The sequence below is a fragment of the Amblyomma maculatum genome, chromosome 1, assembly GCF_055883805.1.
Source record: "Amblyomma maculatum isolate TAMU_Amacu chromosome 1, ASM5588380v1, whole genome shotgun sequence".
In the NCBI taxonomy this organism is placed as follows: Eukaryota; Metazoa; Arthropoda; class Arachnida; order Ixodida; family Ixodidae; genus Amblyomma; species Amblyomma maculatum.
This window is the reverse complement of record NC_139344.1, coordinates 130,919,917-130,939,835: the sequence shown is the minus strand read 5'-3', so window position 1 is coordinate 130,939,835 and position 19,919 is coordinate 130,919,917. Positions and strand designations below refer to the sequence as shown.

General features: G+C 46.0%; 1 long non-coding RNA gene across 1 annotated transcript; it reads left to right on the top strand.

The window, feature by feature from the left end:
* The first annotated feature begins 2,865 nt into the window (after window positions 1-2,865).
* On the top strand, window positions 2,866-11,416 carry LOC146203923 (uncharacterized). Its single transcript, XR_014702550.1, has 3 exons — window positions 2,866-3,146; window positions 6,349-6,422; window positions 11,365-11,416. It is a non-coding gene; the product is annotated as an uncharacterized LOC146203923 (long non-coding RNA).
* Window positions 11,417-19,919: the final 8,503 nt, after the last annotated feature.

Sequence of the window (19,919 nt, the reverse complement as noted above, 5' to 3'; positions counted from 1 at the left end):
GTCCAGGTGATTTCATTGCACAGCTCGAAGTTCTAGACACACATCCTTGAAGTCAACACTGACAATACTCGTGCACAAACACTAGCACAACGCAGCATAACACGTTGATGCAACCCTCGGTTTCCACCATGCTCTTTTCCTGCGCACTGGCCTTCTCTTTCAGAGTCTGTGAAACAGCGGTAGCCAATTTTTCAGGCTGTTCGAAGGTTCGTTGACTTTTTATTTTTGTTGTGTGGTTATTTTTTAGGGCACAGCTAGCTCATTGGCGCCCGTTCCTGGGTTTTGCGTGTCTGTCGGCGTCAGCCTCATTGGCCTCGTAACCCAGCTCCGCTCCCTTTTCAGCCCCCCAGTTCGAGCCGGCGCTTTGGCAATCGGAGCGTCGATAGAACACGTGCGCAGCAACCGGAGAATACGAGGAAAGGAGGGGGGGGAGGTCGCTGCCTGGGCGGCGAAGAGATAGCGGCGACTGATTGATGCCGCTGACGTCGCTAGCGAGTCAAGACAACGTGACTGCGTAGAGAGAGAGAGGGTGGTTCTTGTTGGGGATGATGAAAGAGGGGTTCGGCACATTCATCTGTTTCCTCAGAGACGAGGGATCACGCCGCCGTAACTGTGTAGACTGTGTTGAACGCTGTCGCCGCCATGCAGAAAAAGGAGGAGGGGGTTGCCCCCTGTTCTTGCGTGGTGGCGAGGGTGCTCTCCGCTTGCCGAGACGTCGGCTGGCTATCAGCGGATCACGGTGCCTGCATCCCATTCTCTCTCGCTTCACTCGCTAGCGGCGTCAGCGCCCTCTATCTGTACAACGGGCCCATGCACTGCCTCCTGCAACCTCCCGATAACTCAATTGCTCTCTTCGATTTTCTGACCGTAAAGCTTCTTTTATGACTGCATAAATTGTTAGTGGAGTGTTTTTTGAAGGAATGCACGTGAAAAATAAAAAAAAGGTTGCCTGTAATTGTACATTTGCGTCTTGCTCGAAATCTTTCCCTCAATCTATCGAAAAGGTGAAACAGCTGATGAGCTGCTCTCAAATTTCGCATTAATAAGTAATGTAATCGTGGGCAGTTTTTTTCATTGTTTTTGCAGGTTATGAACAAATAATTTCATTTATCTTTTGAACTAATTGGCCAGTTTGAAAAATGGTGACATATTTGAAATTGGTGCAAGAAACAATCAGGATATTGTCGCAGGAACACGTGCGCAGGCTTTTTATTTTTGTTGTGTGGTTATTTTTTAGAGCACAGCTCTTTGGCGCCCGTTGCTGGGTTTTGCGTGTCTGTCGGCGTCAGCCGCGTTGGCCTCGTAACCCAGCTCTGCTCCCTTTTCAGCCGCCTAGTTCGAGCCGGCGCTTTGGCAACCGGAGCGTAGCAGGAACACGTGCGCAGCAACCGAAGAATACGAGGAAAGAAGTGGGGGTCGCTGCAAAACCCAACGCGATTCGATAGCTCCTCACTGCATGCCCGCACCGACCAAGAGCCTCCCAGTCGCTAACGTCTCCATCTTGCTTCCCCTGCAGCTGCGTTGGTGGTCTTCGAGATACCTCTCATCTCAGGGTGCAGAGCGTGTTGCAGATTCATATAGGAATCGGCAAGCAGAAGGATGAGGAGGAAGAAGTGATCTTGAGGGACTCGGAGCTCGCGAGGTAGAGACTGAGCGCCATGTTGGTGAAAATTTGGTGAAAATTTAAGAAAAATAGCTTTAAAAGTCAGTCCCCCCTTAACAAGCTAACTGGAGAGGGATAGCATCAGGCAACATTGTGTCAGCCCATTTTTTAGCATAAAACAAAGTACAGTGTCACTCAGGGAATTTTACAAATGCACTCAGGGAATTTGTAAACAGCAGTTTGGTAGACACCCTGCAATTGCAGAGGATGCAGGTAAGCCGATAACAAATTTTTCTGAAACGAGTAAAAAAGTTTTAGCTTTGTTCTCATTTTCAAGCTCTTTAAGTAAAGCCACCATTGCTTTGCATTTAATCTATGGATTGAAGCCCTGCATTCCACCTTTTAATGTTCTTGGCCTATTGCAGTCATGTATAGAGCAGCACGTATAGAAACATATGTTCTGGCCCAAGTCATAACAGGAATAGGACAATGAGCAACAAGCAACAAATGCTTAATGGGAAAGAATAAAGGCTTGGTTTGGTTCAGAGGGTTTAACGTACCAAAGTGACAGAATCTGTGGGACGGGACAGTGCAGTGCTCATGATTTCCTCCCCATGCGTTTTACGTGCTCAGACATCAAAATATGCATAGGTGCCTTGGGTTTCGCCTCCATCGAGAAGCGGTGGCCGCTAGCGGGATTCGATCATGCATACTTGGGTAAAGCAGGCGAAGGCTCTTATTTCAAGGCCATCAAAGAGAGTTTCTAAAGTATAATGTTTTCAATTCTTAATATTGCTACCTGTCGTTTACTCTCTGATAGATCTAGATTTCATATATATGTGACGTTATATATCAGCATTGCCTCAGTAGTGAATTGTTTTCGATAGGAAGGTCTGGATGCATTCTGAAGAAATCAAGGCAGATATAATTATGCGTCTTGCCAGTGTTCAAGTCGATTTTCATTTGATGTTTAGATTTAGTGTTTGCTGCAATAACATGGTATTTGTTTGGATGAAAAGCAGTTTCCTTATATGTGCCACATATGTTCAATAAATTTGTGTTGACCTCTAAACAGGGTAAGTAACTTCACTCTATGGTGATAAGCAATCGTTGGCCATGCTGGCTCCGTCGCCGGTGTAATGCGAAAGTTCAGTGTGTCGATAAGATAAGAAACCTATAACTATAACCTTTAACATATAAGAAAACTGCCTTTCATCCGCATGATATGTTCAATAAATTTGTGTTAACCTCCTACACATGAGCTGCACAAAAGGCAGCAAACAACCATTTCTGCTTATTCATGACACGTAGACTCTTCTGGCACTAGAATTAAACTGGACGGTAGATGTGGATTGTTTTGATGGCGGGTCAAATGTATGAGCTCTTTGTAATAATTTGCAAAACATAAACAATATAACCGGATACTTTTCCTTGCTGTATAGCATTCGCGGAGCCCCTGCCGGCTGCACCTGGATATGTTTCAAATAAAAACGACATGTCAAAGAAGCAGAGGCAGCAGATATACAGCACCATGAGATGCAAGGTAAGTGAAGTTGTTTACATGATGCACACTTTGACGTTTTTGCCGGCTACCCCATGTATCCTCCGTGTGCACTTCTGTGGTAACAGAAACTGAAGAACAGCTCATGGAGTTCATACATCTAATGCAGTTCTTAGTAGCCGGTACTGTTTCACTACTTTTTTACACATCATATGAGCATCAGGCTGCTTGCTTTCACCTCTCACTTTTACAAAACCACGTAACAGCCCATAGTAGTCTGTGGTGCCAGCTCATCACGCCTCCCGCCACACTCTCCATCAGCTATTCAAATTCGTGGAAGGAAATTTGTGTCACGTAAACTAAGAACTTTTCACAACTAAGACCTTTCATGTGCTTGTTTCAAAATTAACCTGAGAACATACTACATTTGTTGTATACCGTGCTTCTCTAGATAGGCACAGCATTTTTCCTCTGCCGCCGGTGCGGTGGCGTTCTTCCGACAATACAGTGGCAGCTTCTATAGCCCGAGCACAAAACGCTCAACATGCCACCATCCTCACAAGGCCTTATCGTGAGCTGTGTGCCTTAATGTATAGAACTTTACGTTTGAAACGACTTGCCAGTTCTGCAAGTCTTGAATTCACTGGGTTAATGCCAGCTAAATGTTTTTAATGCACCTTATTTACATTTTGCCTAACCGTGCGAAATTTTTTTTTTTTTTCCACAAAAAAATTCCTGTTGCACCTTTCTTTTGTGTGTGTGTGTATGCTTGTGCAACACTTGTAGTGCTTGATGGAGGGATTTAGGGGGTTTGACTTCTGTGCCCAAGGATGCAGGATGAATTCCCGGCCACGGCGGCTGTTTTTTGATGGAGGCAAAAAGCAAGGCACCCATGTGCTGTGCTATGTCGGTGCATGTTAAAGATCCCCATGGGGATGAAATTTCCGGAGTCCTCCTCTTTGGCATTGCTCATGTTTTTTTGGGGGACGGTAAAGGGACTGAACACTGCCCAAAATATGTCTTGATATTATTGTAGGAATGAGAAGGCCCTGCATCATGGTACACATCAAGCACTACAATATGAAAGAAACAAGGCCTTACGATTTTAAGGCAAAAGCCTTTAAAGGGCTCATGACAGCTACAACAGCATAAAATGATTATTGCGTTTCACTCCTCACACATTATATTACAAATCCTCGGAATTTGAGCTCATTCCGTGCAGTAGATAGTTTTAAAGTTAATTTTGATTATTAATATCGGAATCTGCTTTCTGGTCTGGCAACCATTGGCGGCTGACGTCACGTCAACATTTACGTCCCCATGTCGTCTGCTATTAGCGGTGCCGGCTTCGCTCTTGCATGCACGTTGTAGATGGTGGTCATTGAGTTTTTTTTTTCTTCAGCAAAAATATTTTGTTGACATATCCTCTTTTCATTGTGGAGCCTTCATTATAATACGCAACCTTAGAGATTCTTGGACTTGTTTTGGGTTTCTTCTAGTGATTGCTGAGGAGGCTGAAATCGATGACTCATGCATATAATTAAGGTATGCAATCAAAAGCGTATTTTTCTTACGTTATGAGAGGTAGCTTTTTTTAGCAACAAGCACTCCCGCATATAAAAAGGCACTTGTCCAATGTTTCCTTCGGCCGTACATGTGCATGTGCCATGAAAATGAGGAGGGGATAGCATTGTGTTCCTGATTGTTGAGCTATTGCCGTCGCTCCTTGGGTCCAAAAACTGAAAGTCAATATAAAACGAGTATACATGTGCATGTGCCGTGAAAATGGGGAGGGGATAGCATTGTGTTCCTGATTGTTGAGCTATTGCCGTCGCTCCTTGGGTCCAAAAACTGAAAGTCAATATAAAACGAGTATACCTCGACGCGAGAGCATGCGTTACATAATTAGAGGAGCAGCCAAATCTTTTGAACGAATCGCTACCTCGTGACTTGCTGATATATGCACGTGTTAGACTGAATTATTTTCGGCTGTAAAGCATTTCTGCAAAACTATGTTCAGTCTGGCCACGGCCAGCTCACAAAAGTATGTGCTGCCGCTTCAGTCCTGTCATGGCAAAACCCAACGCGATTCGATAGCTCCTCACTGCATGCCCGCACCGACCAAGAGCCTCCCAGTCGCTACCGTCTCCTTCTTGCTTCCCCCGCAGCTGCGCCCGTGATTGCGACAGACTCCCAAGCCTCACCTTCCGTTTTTCTTGTGCTTCTCCAGCAAATCACTCTTGAATGTTTCAACATAAGCATACACCATTTAGTATTTAGTGTGTGAACCCTAAACTCAACAGGAATGCGCTGATTTGCAGAATACGACTGCGCCCCCAGCTTGTTGTTTATAGCTTTTGAATTGACTGGATGTATGCTCCTCGTTCGCACGGCATAAAATGTGAGCTGAGCTAGCAATACCAAAACTATCCACTTGTTTTCGCAACAGTTGCACCTTGATTTGTTCACAAGCTGCAACTGCGCTGCAAGAACCGTTAATGCTACGTCCCCTGCCTGCGCCGAGTATACACACAAGTGGCACTGACAGCTGCCAGCTGCGCTCGCTATAGACAGGGTCACATATATCGGCACTTCCCGCTCTATGTGCAGTCGTGGATTTATGGTCGCTACGGCCAGATCTACACTCGATGGCCACATACAACCGCTAAAGCTTGTGAATGCGCACTCCGTAATTGCCAAAACTCTAGACCCGTTGTGCATACTCGCGCTAGGCCTACTCGTCGCTAAATGAGCTGGCAGTTCGTGCCGATTAACATTTCTAGCCAAGGTCATTACTGATGACAAGGGGGAACACACTTCTCCTAGGAGAGAATGCAATTGTAGACATTTCATGTGTTTTTAGTTGCTTAGAAGAAACATCTTTCCTGAACAAGCTATGATATCTTAACACTTCATTCTTTCTAATAAAAAAAAAAAAAAGCATATTATACCTCGAGCTTGGCGCATGATAGCCTGAGTTGCTTATGCACCATAAAACACAACACAACAAACAAAAAACAGAAGATGTAGCTTCTTGTTTTCATTTTTCTAACTCTGCAAGCTACAGACAAGCGCAGCATCAGGCTGTTCACTCGAGTATTGGGTGTCAAATTCTCGCTCGGCCTCCGATCCGACCAAAACAGATCGGATGACCGGCCGGAAATTAGTTAGAGCACGAGCAGTTTGCGTATTCAGAGGTGCACTCTTAAATTACATTGTCTACTGCTTCCCACCTTTCACTCAGACTAAAAGACCTGCACCTTAAGAAAAACTCTCGTCTTGGAAAGAGCCTGAACATGCTGCTCTACTGTATACAGGGTAAGTAACTTCACACTACGGTGATAAGTAACCGTTGGCCTTGCTGGAGTCGTCGCCGGTATAATGCAAAAGTTCAGTGCGTCGATAAGATAAGGAACCTATAACTGTGCCGCCCACTGACTGTGACCGTGCCTTATGCTGAAGAGAACATGCCTTCACTATATCGCTTTTGTGCGGTAACATCGTCACCAAGCACTTCTGAATGAGGGACAACCGCTGTGTCAATCGTCCTAAGAAAACAAAGAGATATCCTTTGATATTGCAGACGACGCTCTGCCGGGTATCCTCCGTGGCGTCGCATGAGCATTTCGAAATGGCGGTTGCTCTTAGTGGGAGGAGCTTCCCAATTTTGATTTCTATCGCGGTTTTGTATAATATGAGCCGCACGCTAGGTACTAAGCCGCACGCTAGGCACTAAAACTTTGCGAGTAGAATCACGGACCTGTATAATATTCACAGAAGTATAAAACGGCAATACATCGAACAGGCCTGTCATCGCCCCTTTAAAGGCTCATGCTCGCAGCTATGCTAGTGTGTGTCCGTAATGCTTTCTTTAAGTTGGAAATAATAAAGATCAGACAAAAAGAATGCTTGCATCAGATAGAGGAGGAAAACATTGACCTAGAAGACAAGTTTGATGACTCTACATTGATTAGTTAATTAGTTATAGTCAAAATTGCATCAAAATAGCGTGGACACCAATCGCATCCACCGAAATTGTCTCCGGTCATGTATAATAACTGGAACTGATGTCACCAGGTAGCAGGCGATTCATGCATATACATGTTTAATCTCATTATTGCGAACATCACATTAACGAATGTTTTAATAATCCCCAGCAGATTTTCGATATTTTCAATGCGTGGTGTCCCTTCTTCATCTCTGTCCTGTGTTTGGCGCTATAAAAATGGATCATTGAAAACACCAACTCGCCCAACAACTGCTTTTACTAAGGTAAAACCATTTCAGAATTATGAATTTCAAAATAACGATTATTTCAGAATAACGTGCGTATCTTATTTTTTCTTCTGTTATCTAGGAACATCAGTCTTACAAAATCGTCTTAAGCGCATCAGCTCGCAACTCGTGCGTGAAACAAACTGCCGTTTCTGTGTATGGTCCGAGGGCTGTAGCTGTCATCATCAGCACATCTAGTGCCAGCTCCTAGTGCCCCCACAAAGCTGAGGTTTATAATGCAGTAGCCAGCAGGCCTAGCTGCCTGCCTTTTTTCTTTCTGCGTTGCGTGTCGTTTGCCTATGGTTGGTTGCGCAGCGGGGTAGCCCCGCCCTCTTTTTTGTGTGTGTCGCGGATGATTTTATTGCGAAGTTCGTATGAGATGTGACTATGACTGCAGCCGGCGAAATGCCAGGAAGATAGGAACGCAGCTTTCACTGCAAGAAATTGACGGAGATAAAAAGCGAATCGGCCCCCTCCAGACAGCTAGCATTGCCCCATCGAATGCCGCGATCATATTGAAAGATTGAGACAAGATTTTCAAACTCCAGAGCACTGAAGATGAGGTTGTATTGAACATTGGCGTTCTTTTTTTCTTTTCTTTTTTTTCACATGGACAAAGTTTGTACTTTCATCGCTCGGTGCAAGCACGCATCCAGTGTGGTGTTGCGGAAAGTAGGTGTATGTACTATAGTAATAGAATGTAGTGCGTGGTAGTTTGCTGCACTCGGCAGAAGAAAAGCAATTGATTTCTATAAATAAATCAGCATTGAAGTTAGTACAACAGTTTCATTTGAGGCTTTGCTTTCCTACAATTGTGCCTTCTGCCGAGGTATGTCATTTTTTACCTAGGTTCGACTGCTGGCTTATAGCATATTTTTCACTACAACATTTCAAAATGAACAACTCTTTGCGGTTTCGCAGTCTTTGTTATATCGAGATTTGACTGTACGAAGTTGGTCCTGCCAAGCATCTGTGCTGCGCCTTTCATTTGGTGCTTTCTCTAACGCCGCACCACACAGCGTACAGACGCATTACAGCAGGCACCAGTGGCAATTCAAATTAGTTTGCATGAATACTTTGAAAATCGCATAAAAAAAAAAAACAACTGTCGTGACATGATATTGAGAAACATTGTTACGCCGCACCACACAGCATACAGAAGCAGACACAGTACAGCAGGCACCAGCGGCATTTCAAATTAGTTGCATGAATACTTTGAAAATCGCATAAAGACAAACAACTGAGGTGACATCATATTGAGAACACTGTTACATCACTGTAGTACCTCACGTGATCACATTCGGGAAAATATCGGTTATTTTCAAAATCCGCCTTTTGCGGGACGATATGGTGCCATCATGCGGGAGTGGGCGAGAAACACATTGGACGGCAGTGTAGCAGACGACGCGAAAGTGCACCATACGAAAAGGCCACGCCAACGCAGGTAGAAAGTGAAAGCTCCCCCCTTTTTTGGCCTCTGGGCAGAAAGTAGAGAGTGATTAAAGTATATCATGTTCACGCAGTATGGGGGAGTGTACAGCATTTTCAGAATCCACTCCTGATGCACGCATATACTATCTTCGTATTGTAAAACCGTGTAGCGCGGGCCGTGTTCGACGTGACAGAATGAGACGCTCTCAGCGTGCAGGTTTTTGGCAGACAAGAAAGCGCGGAGGCAGAGAGACAGAGAGAGGGATCTCAAAGGTCAAAGCAGCCAGGGCTTTGTTGATGCTGCAGAGCTAGGTGGAATCATCTCCTGTGACTTTGAGCCCCGCATATGCGTAAGCTGTCTTGAGTTACCGAGCACAATGCGGTCACCGCGGCGCCGGCGTGGTGCAATGGGCGTCGCTTCCTCCTCGCGTCATCTACAATCGTGCAGCTATTATCCTGGTCGGAATGCACCCCTGCAGGAAACGAACGGCATTTTTCTGGCTAAGGATGATTCAGCGCTCTAGCCGGTTTCTGCCCTCAGGTGTCGGAACGGATGTGGTCGCAGTGGTGAAAAGGTTCTCAGTGCACAGCGAATGGTCATTCTGTTGTGAAAGGATCCACAACCTTTCTGCCTCCGGCGCGATTTCTGCGGTATCAACGACTTGGTCACACATGTGCATCTCAGTCAGGAACCAACCCTGTTCTACGTCCAGAGCGATCCACTCTGCAAGTGAACGAGCATGAACCCTCCAGGAGACTCATTTTTGCCGGGCGGTGTCCTTGCCGTTGCAAACGGTCGGACGAAGACGGCGATTATTAAGCTTCCTAACAAAGTGCATCTGATTGCGTACACCAAAGGAACAAAATCCGAATGCTTTGGTGCGGACAGAGGCGAGCCTTTAAGGTAAAAAAAAAAAAAAAATACTGTGCGTCGTGCAAGAGTGTCAAGTGCATCATTTGCTCCGAGCGGCAAAAACACAGATACTACAGGTATCTATGCATCTAAAGGAAATATGCATTTTGAAATGTACCTACTGAAGTTTGCACCCAGCCTGTAACGCAGCAGTGGTAGCTGCAATGAGGATTTCTTCGGTGCGTGATTGCTTTAGTTGTGCCGGGGCCTGAAGGTGATGTATTTTGTCGTTTCTTTTCTTAATGTGCGAAAGGGCTAGGTAGCTTAGATATCACAGGCGGCTGTGTGCGCAAGGCCGTAATATTTAGCATGTTTTATCGTGACTGCCACCTGACTAACAAGAAAAAAATGCGGCGTTTTAATGCACTGCCGTTCGCGAGCCTCATGACGAGATCAACTGCTCGGCTCGCGAACGGCGGTGCATCACAACAGACGGCCAATTTTTTTTTCCTTTTGGTCAGGCGGCAGTCGTGATAAAACATGCTAAGTATTACGGTGTGGCGTACACAGCCACCTGTGATATCTGCGCTACCCGGCCCCTCGTCATCAGACGCGCCGAACAAATGCTCATTGCGGCTATGACTGCTAGGTTACAGGCTTGGTGCAAACTCCGTTAGATACTTTTCATCATGCACATTTCCTTTAGATGCATACATACCTGTAACGAAATGTTTTTCCACAGTCGAGCGTACGCAGTCGGTTGCTAAGGTCGGCCATTCACATCTTGACGCTTGGTGGCCCTAATTCAAGCTTCATGTCGTTGGTCGCGGCTCGCTGAAGGAAACCTGAAAAACCGTGTCTTGCAATTCGGCACGCTTAGAGAGTGGCAACCGTACGCGGCAGGTGTGGTTTGCATTGTTTTGCCAAGCCTGTGGCGGTCACCGTGCCGCCCGGCGCCGCCAGCCCCTGTGCACTGGCGACGCCGTTGACGCCGTCCAATGTGTTTCCGTCGTTCGCTGCTACGACTTCGCTCATGCGCATAAAATTCGCGCAAAAGGCGGATTGGGCAGAGTTAGTTTTTCTTCAGGAGTGCATGTCATATATTCTGCATTCTTCAGTGCACCCTTCAGTTGAGTGCCATGCTTTCAGCTTTTGTCACTAGATGGTGCCACAGTGTTTTGAACTCCTTAGATGAAGTGCTGATTGAGCCCACTAAAACTTTCATTGAAGAGGTGTTGTACAGATTTTAAACAGAAGTGGGTTCCTCTTACACTGAAAACGTCCGACTACTGTCTGACGGGTTAAATTTACAATATTTGTTTTTTCTAGTGTTTTGTCTACCACCAGCATCAGGCTACATAAAAGCATGCTTATTCACGGATAAATTGAATTCTGGGCAAAATTATGTGCAGCATTTTTTATAAAACCACTCTGCAGTTTACAACAGACGTTCCATTGTGCCGATTTGAGGCCTAAATTTCAGCGTTCTGTCCTTACAAACCAGAAAAGCCAAACTTTCAGTGCCTCAGCAAAATATTCACTTGTTGTGATATATAAGTTTTCACAAAAATATGGTGGATGTATGTTTGATGGACGATAGCCTGCGTGCATTGGTAATAAAATTCATTCTTGGCTGTTCGTGTGAGTGAGTAAAGTGCATTGTGTTGACTTAAAAAAAAGTCACCTTCCGTTCTCTTACAGCTGGTAATTGGGGAAGAAGAACACGAAGTGGTTCAGCGTGTATTGGTAATAAAATTCATTCTTGGCTGTTGGTGTGTGTGAGTAAAGTGCATTGTGTGGACTTAAAAAAAAAAAATCACCTTCCGTTCTCTTACAGCTGGTAATTGGGGAAGAAGAACTGGGAGCGGTTCAAGGATGTCAAGTATCCAACAGTATGTTGACGACATGGGCCCTCCTAAAAGTGCGTAGTGTTTAGAGAAGCCTGTTTCTATTTAAAGGCATTGGAATGATTTGCTTGACAATCTATTTTTTTTACCCCCATTTCTGCTCGTTTTTTAATGGTGTTTGTGTGTGTGCGTAGTAAGTAGGAGGCGTCGTGCTCTGGAGTGTGTGGGCTCTCTTAGTAGATGTTGTAGAAGAAGCAGGGCGAACACCAGGACGCCTCTCACTGCATTTAATCCCAGCTATTTCCTCGACTCTCAATCTTCCAACATGGCGCTCAGTCTCTACCTCGCGCGCTCCGAGTCCCTCAAGATCACTTCTTCCTCCTCATCCTTCTGCTTGCCGATTCCTATGCGAATCTGCAACACGCTCTGCACCCTGAGATGAGAGGTATCTCGAAGACCACCAACACTGCAGAACAAGGTTGATCCATAAGAGGCGTGCAGCACAGACTCAAATCACTCCGTAGCACCATCCCTGCATCAGCTCGCAACTCGTGCTTTAAACAAACTGCCATTTCTGTGTATGGTCCGAGGGCTGTAGCTGTCATCATCAGCAAATCTAGTGCCAGCTCCTAGTGCCCCCGCAAAGCTGAGGTTTATAATGCAGTAGCCAGCAGGCCTAGCTGCCTGCCCTTTTTCTTTCTGCGTTGCGTGCAGTTTGCCTATGGTCGGTTGCGCAGCGAGGTAGTCCCGCCCTCTTTTTTGTGTGTGTCGCGGATGATTTTATTGCGAAGTTCGTATGAGATGTGACTATGACTGCAGCCGGCGAAATGTCAGGAAGGTAGGAACGCAGCTTTCACTGCAAGAAATTGACGGAGAGAAAAAGAGAATCGGCCCCTGCAGACAGCTAGCATTGCCCCATCGCATGCCGCGATCATATTGAAAGATTGAGACAAGATTTTCAAAATTCTGAGCACTAAAGATGAGGTTATATCGAACATTGGCATTTTTTTTTCTTTTCTTTTTTTCACATGGACAAAGTTTGTACTTTCATCGCTCGGTGCAAGCACGCATCCAGTGAGGTGTTGCGGAAAGTAGGTGTATGTACTATAGTAATAGAATGTAGTGCGTGGTAGTTTGCGGCACTCGGCAGAAGAAAAGCAATTGATTTCTTTAAATAAATCAGCATTGAAGTTAGTACAACAGTTTCATTTGAGGCTTTGCTTTCCTACAATTGTGCCTACTGCCAAGGTATGCCATTTTTTTACCTAGCTTTGACTGCTGGCTTTTGTAGCATATTTTTCATTACAACATTTCAATTCTTTGCAGTTTCGCAGTGTTTGTTATATCGAGATTTGACTGTACGAAGTTGGTCCTGCCAAGCATCTGTGCTGCGCCTTTCATTTGGCGCTTTCTCTAACGCCGCACCCCACAACATACAGAAGCAGACGCAGTACAGCAGGCACCAGTGGCATTTCAAATTAGTTGCATGAATACTTTGAAAATTGCATAAAGACAAACAACTGAGGTGACGTCATATTGAGAACACTGTTACATCACTGTAGTACCTCACGTGATCACATTCGGGAAAATATCAGTTATTTTCAAAATCCGCCTTTTGCGGGACGATATGGTGCCATCATGGGGGAGTGGGCGAGAAACACATTGGACGGCAGTGTAGCAGACGACGCGAAAGTGCACCAAACGAAAAGGCCACTCCAACGCAGGTAGAAAGTGAAACTCCCCCCTTTTTTGGCCTCGGGGCAGAAAGTAGAGAGTGATTGAAGTATATCATGTTCACGCAGTATGGGGGAATGTACAGCATTTTCACAATCCACTCAATCAGTTCAGTTCAGGCGTTCAGTCGTGTCCGACTCTTCGTGACCCTATGGACCATGTCACGCCACGCTTTCCGGTCTCTCACTATCTTCTTAACATCACATAGCTTCATCTGCAATGCCTCGAGAATGCCATCTAACCATCGCGTTCGCTGCCTACCCCTTCTCCGACGACCCTCAACCTTTCCCAACATCAAATCTTTCTCCAGCGACTCCTCTCTTCTCATCAGATGACCAAAGTAGCTGAGCTTTAACTTTAGAATTTGACCCTCCAATGAGCAGTCAGGGTTTATGGTCGACAATATCGACTGATTTGATCTTCTGGCAGTCCAAGGAACTCTTAAGAGTCTTCGCCAGCACCACAATTCAAACGCGTCAATTCTTCGGCGGTCAGCCTTTTTCACAGTCCAACTCTCGCATCCATACATCACAACTGGAAAGACCATAGCACGGGTTATACGGATCTTGGTTGGCAGACTAATGTCTCTGCTCTTTACTAGGTGGTCAAGGCTAACCATTGCTCTCTTTCCCAGAAGCAGGCGTCTCCTAATTTCATGGCTGCAGTCTCCTTCCGAGGTAATCTTGGCGCCCAAGAACAGAAAATCTGTCACAGCTTCCACTTCTTGTCCATTGATGCTCCAGGACTTGATAGGGCAAGACGCCATGATCTTCGTCTCTTTAATGTTCAGTTTAAGCCCAAACTTCTCACTCTCTTCTTGTACGCGCATCAGAAGTCTCTTGAGTTCCACTTCACTTTCTGCCATTAAAGTGGTATCATCCGCATATCTAAGGTTGTTGATACGTTTTCCAGCTGAAGACTCGTCCAGACCGGCCTTTCTCATGATGCACTCTGCATATAGGTTAAATAGGCAGGGCGACAGTATGCAGCCTTGCCTCACCCCTTTCTCAATCGGAAACCAATCAGTAAGACCATGCCCAGTTCTGACTGTGGCCTCTTGCCCTTCATAAAGGTTCCTGAGGAGACAGATGAGGTGAATTGGAACTCCCATCTCTTGGAGAGCTTGCCACAATCAATAAAGCAGAAGTAAATCGGTTTCTGGAACTCTTGCTTTTTCCATGATCCAGCGAAGGTTGGCAATTTGGTCTCTAGTTCCTCTGCCCTTGCGAAACGCAGCTTGCACGTCCGGAAGCTCCCGATCCACATACTGCTGCAGCCTACCTTGGAGGATTTTTAACATCACCTTGCTAGCATGCGAAATAAGCGCGATCGTGCGGTAGTTGGAACAATCTTTGGCACTGCCTTTCTTTGGAATGGGGATGTAAACTGACCTCCTCCAATCCTGTGGCCACTGCAGGGTTGTCCAAATCTTTTGACATAATGTATGCAGTGTGTTAACAGCGTCGTGGTTGAGGTTTTGAAGCAACTCAGCTGGAATACCATCAATTCCGCTAGCTTTGTTCTTGGCAAGGCTGGCTAAGGCTCGTTCAACTTCACTCTTCAGGATGCCCGGCTCGAGATCAGTAATCACAACCAGCTTATGTTGGGTTTGCACATCCGGATCCTTCTTGTACAGTTCTTCTGTGTATTCCTGCCACCTCTTCTTCATCTCTGAGGCTTCAGTGAGGTCCTTGCCTCGTTTGTCCTTTATCACGCCCAGCTTAGCACAGAAGCTTCCTTTGATATCTTTGATTGTCTTATACAGAGCTCTTGTGTTCCTTAATTGGCTGTTGTCCTCAACTGCTTGACACTATGTTCAGGAAGGCATTCTTATCTCTCCTTGCTATTTTCTGAAAATCCGCATTGAGAACCTTGTATCTTTCTCTTTCCCCCATACCTTTTGCCATCCTCCTTTCCTCAGCTATTTGCAAAGCCTCTTCAGATAACCAGTTTGCTTTTTTGCATTTCTTTTGCTTTGGAACTACCTTAGTAGCAACTTCTTGTATTATATCACGAACATCAGTCCACATCTCTTTGGGCTCTTTTAGGGTTAGATCTAATTCTTGAAATCGATTCCTCACTTCCACAGCATATTCTAATGGAATCTGATCCAGATCATACCTGAAAGGCCTTCTAGTTTTCTGCGTTTTCCTCAATCGAAGCTTAATTTTGGCAACAAGAAGCTGATGATCGGTGCCACAATTGGCCCCAGGCCTTGTTTTTACTGCTTGTATAGCGCTTCTCCATCTCTGCCGGCAAATAATATAATCGATCTGATTCCTGTACAGACCGTCCGGTGAAATCCATGTGTACAGGCGCCTCTTGTGCTGTTGAAAATGAGTATTCGCTATGGTCAGGTTGTTTTCTTGACAGAACTCTACTAGCCTCTGCCCAGCTTCATTTGGCTCACCAAGACCGAACTTGCCTGTAATTCCGGATATTTCTTCACTCCCGACTTTAGCATTCCAGTCTCCTATGAGAAAAACGACGTCTGATGATGGGGTGCGGTCTAAAAGGCATTGTAGGTCCGCATAAAATCTCTCAACGTCAGCTTCTTCAGCGCTTCTTCAGCAGCAGTGGTCAGTGCATAGACTTGGATAACTGTTATGTTGAAAGGGTGACCTTGGATCCGAAGTGAAATCATTCGGTCGTTTTTGGGGTTGTACCCTAGCACTGCTTTGCCCATTCTTCTGTTTACTATGAGAGCGACCCCATTCCTTCTCTTGGATTCGTGCCCACAATAAAAGACATAATGGTCGCCGGAGTTAAATTCTCCCATTCCGGTCCACTTGAGTTCGCTGATACCCAAGATATCAATGTTCAATCTGTCCATTTCTCGCTTGACGATATCCAGTTTACCTTGCGTCATAGATCTTACATTCCATGTTGCTATGTGATATATCTCCTTGCAACATCGGACTTTCCGGTCGCTTCCCGACACATCCACAACTGAGCATCCTTTTGGCTTTAGCCCAGCCGCTTCATTCGTCCTGGAGCTACTAGGAATCGCCCTTTGTTCATCCCCAGTAACATGTGGGACGCCTTCCAACCTGGGGGGCTCATCTTCCGGCGCCATATCGATAATGGTATTGTGACTGGCCATAGGGTTTTCTTGGCAGGAAATACTGGAGTGGGTTGCCATTACCTTCTCCAGTGAATCACATTTTGTCAGAACTCTCTGCCGTGACCTGTCTTCTTGGGTGGCCCTACACAGCAGAGCTCACGACTTCATCGAGTTTCGCAAGCCCCTCCGCCACGACAAGGCAGTGATCCATGAATCCACTCATAATGCACGCATATACTATCTTCGTATTGTAAAAGCGTGTAGCGCGGGCCGTGTTCGACGTGACAGAATGGGACGCTCTCAGCGTGCAGGTTTTCGACAGACAGGAGAGCGCGGAGGCAGAGAGACAGAGAGAGGGATCTCAAAGGCCAAAGCAGCCAGGGCTTTGTTGATGCTGCAGAGCTAGGTGGAATCGTCTCCTGTGACTTTGGCATGGTGCAATGGGCGTCGCTTCCTCCTCGCGTCATCTACAATCGTGCAGCTATTGTCCTGGCCAGAATGCACACCTGCAGGAAACGAACGGCATTTTTCTGGCTAAGGATGATTCAGGGCTCTAGCCGGTTTCTGCCCTCGGGAGTCGGAACGGATGTGGTCGCAGTGGTGAAAAGGTTCTCAGTGCACAGCGAATGGTCATTCTGTTGTGAAAGGATTCACAACCTTTCTGCCTCCGCCGCGATTTCTGCGGTATCGACTTGGTGACACATGTGCATCTCCTACATATCAGATGCGCATCTCAGTCAGGAACCAACCCTGTTCTACGTCCAGAGCGATCCACTCTGCAAGTGAACGAGCATGAACCCTCCAGGAGACTCATTTGTGCCGGGCGGTGTCCTTGCCGTTGCAAACGGTCGGACGAAGACGGCGATTATCAAGCTTCCTAACAAAGTGCATATGATTGCGCACACCAAAGGAACAAAATCCGAATGCTTTGGTGTGGACGGAGGCGAGCCTTTAAGGTAAAAAAAAAAAAAAAATACTGTGCGTCGTGCAAGAGTGTCAAGTGCATCATTTGCTCCGAGCGGCAAAAACACAGATACTACAGGTATCTATGCATCTAAAGGAAATATGCATTTTGAAATGCACCTACTGAAGTTTGCACCCAGCCTGTAACGCAGCAGTGGTAGCTGCAATGAGGATTTCTTCGGTGCGTGATTGCTTTAGTTGTGCCGGGGCCTGAAGGTGATGTATTTTGTCGTTTCTTTTCTTAATGTGCGAAAGGGCTAGGTAGCTTAGATATCACAGGCGGCTGTGTGCGCAAGGCCGTAATATTTAGCATGTTTTATCGTGACTGCCACCTGACTAACAAGAAAAAAATGCGGCGTTTTAATGCACTGCCGTTCGCGAGCCTCATGACCAGATCAACTGCTCGGCTCGCGAACGGCGGTGCATCGCAACAGACGGCCAATTTTTTTTTCCTTTTGGTCAGGCGGCAGTCGTGATAAAACATGCTAAATATTACGGTGTGGCGTACACAGCCACCTGTGATATCTGCGCTACCCGGCCCCTTGTCATCAGACGCGCCGAACAAATGCTCATTGCGGCTATGACTGCTGGGTTACAGGCTTGGGGCAAACTCCGTTAGATACTTTTCATCATGCACATTTCCTTTAGATGCATACATACCTGTAACGAAATGTTTTTCCACAGTCGAGCGTACGCAGTCGGTTGCTAAGGTCGGCCATTCACATCTTGACGCTTGGTGGCCCTAATTCAAGCTTCATGTCGTTGGTCGCGGCTCGCTGAAGGAAACCTGAAAAACCGTGTCTTGCAATTCGGCACGCTTAGAGATTGGCAACCGTTCGCGGCAGGTGTGGTTTGCATTGTTTTGCCAAGCCTGTGGCGGTCACCGTGCCGCCCGGCGCCGCCAGCCCCTGTGCACTGGCGACGCCGTTGACGCCGTCCAATGTGTTTCCGTCGTTCGCTGCTACGACTTCGCTCATGCGCATAAAATTTGCGCAAAAGGCGGATTGGGCAGAGTTAGTTTTTCTTCAGGAGTGCATGTCATATATTCTGCATTCTTCAGTGCACCCTTCAGTTGAGTGCCATGCTTTCAGCTTTTGTCACTAGATGGTGCCACACTGTTTTGAACTCCTTAGATGAAGTGCTGATTGAGCCCACTAAAACTTTCATTGAAGAGGTGTTGTACAGATTTTAAACAGAAGTGGGTTCCTCTTACACTGAAAACGTCTGACGGGTTAAATTTACAATATTTGTTTTTTCTAGTGTTTTGTCTACCACCAGCATCAGGCTACATAAAAGCATGCTTATTCACGGATAAATTGAATTCTGGGCAAAATTATGTGCAGCATTTTTTATAAAACCACTCTGCAGTTTACAACAGACGTTCCATTGTGCCGATTTGAGGCCTAAATTTCAGTGTTCTGTCCTTACAAACCAGAAAAGCCAAACTTTCAGTGCCTCAGCAAAATATTCACTTGTTGTGATATATAAGTTTTCACAAAAATATGGTGGATGTATGTTTGATGGACGATAGTCTGCGTGCATTGGTAATAAAATTCATTCTTGGCTGTTCATGTGTGTGAGTAAAGTGCATTGTGTTGACTTAAAAAAAAAAAAGTCACCTTCCGTTCTCTTACAGCTGGTAATTGGGGAAGAAGAGCACGAAGTGGTTCAGCGTGTATTGGTAATAAAATTCATTCTTGGCTGTTCATGTGTGTGAGTAAAGTGCATTGTGTGGACTTAAAAAAAAAAAATCACCTTCCGTTCTCTTACAGCTGGTAATTGGGGAAGAAGAACTGGGAGCGGTTCAAGGATGTCAAGTATCCAACAGTATGTTGACGACATGGGCCCTCCTAAAAGTGCGTAGTGTTTAGAGAAGCCTGTTTCTATTTAAAAGCATTGGAATGATTTGCTTGACAATCTATTTGTTTTACCCCCATTTCTGCTCGTTTTTTAATGGTGTTTGTGTGTGTGCGTAGTAAGTAGGAGGCGTCGTGCTCTGGAGTGTGTGGGCTCTCTTAGTAGATGTTGTAGAAGAAGCAGGGCGAACACCAGGACGCCTCTCACTGCATTTAATCCCAGCTATTCCCACGACTCTCAATCTTCTAACATGGCGCTCAGTCTCTACCTCGCGCGCTCCGAGTCCCTCAAGATCACTTCTTCCTCCTCATCCTTCTGCTTGCCGATTCCTATGCGAATCTGCAACACGCTCTGCACCCTGAGATGAGAGGTATCTCGAAGACCACCAACACTGCAGAACAAGGTTGATCCATAAGAGGCGTGCAGCACAGACTCAAATCACTCCATAGCCTACATTCTGTCCAAGTTCTTTCGAGCGTTCTTCTAAACTACATATAGGAGTATGTACTGCTCAACCACCTGGGTAGGTTTCCTGTAGCCGTTGGCATGCCTTGCTTCCGGAACTCTGCAACGACGTCCAGGGGTTCAGGTTCTGTTAACTGCGACCAGAGCACCACCCCTGCTGGTATCATCTTTGACACCACTTGCTTTTGTCCAGGTGATTTCATTGCACAGCTCGAAGTTCTAGACACACATCCTTGAAGTCAACACTGACAATACTCGTGCACAAACACTAGCACAACGCAGCATAACACGTTGATGCAACCCTCGGTTTCCACCATGCTCTTTTC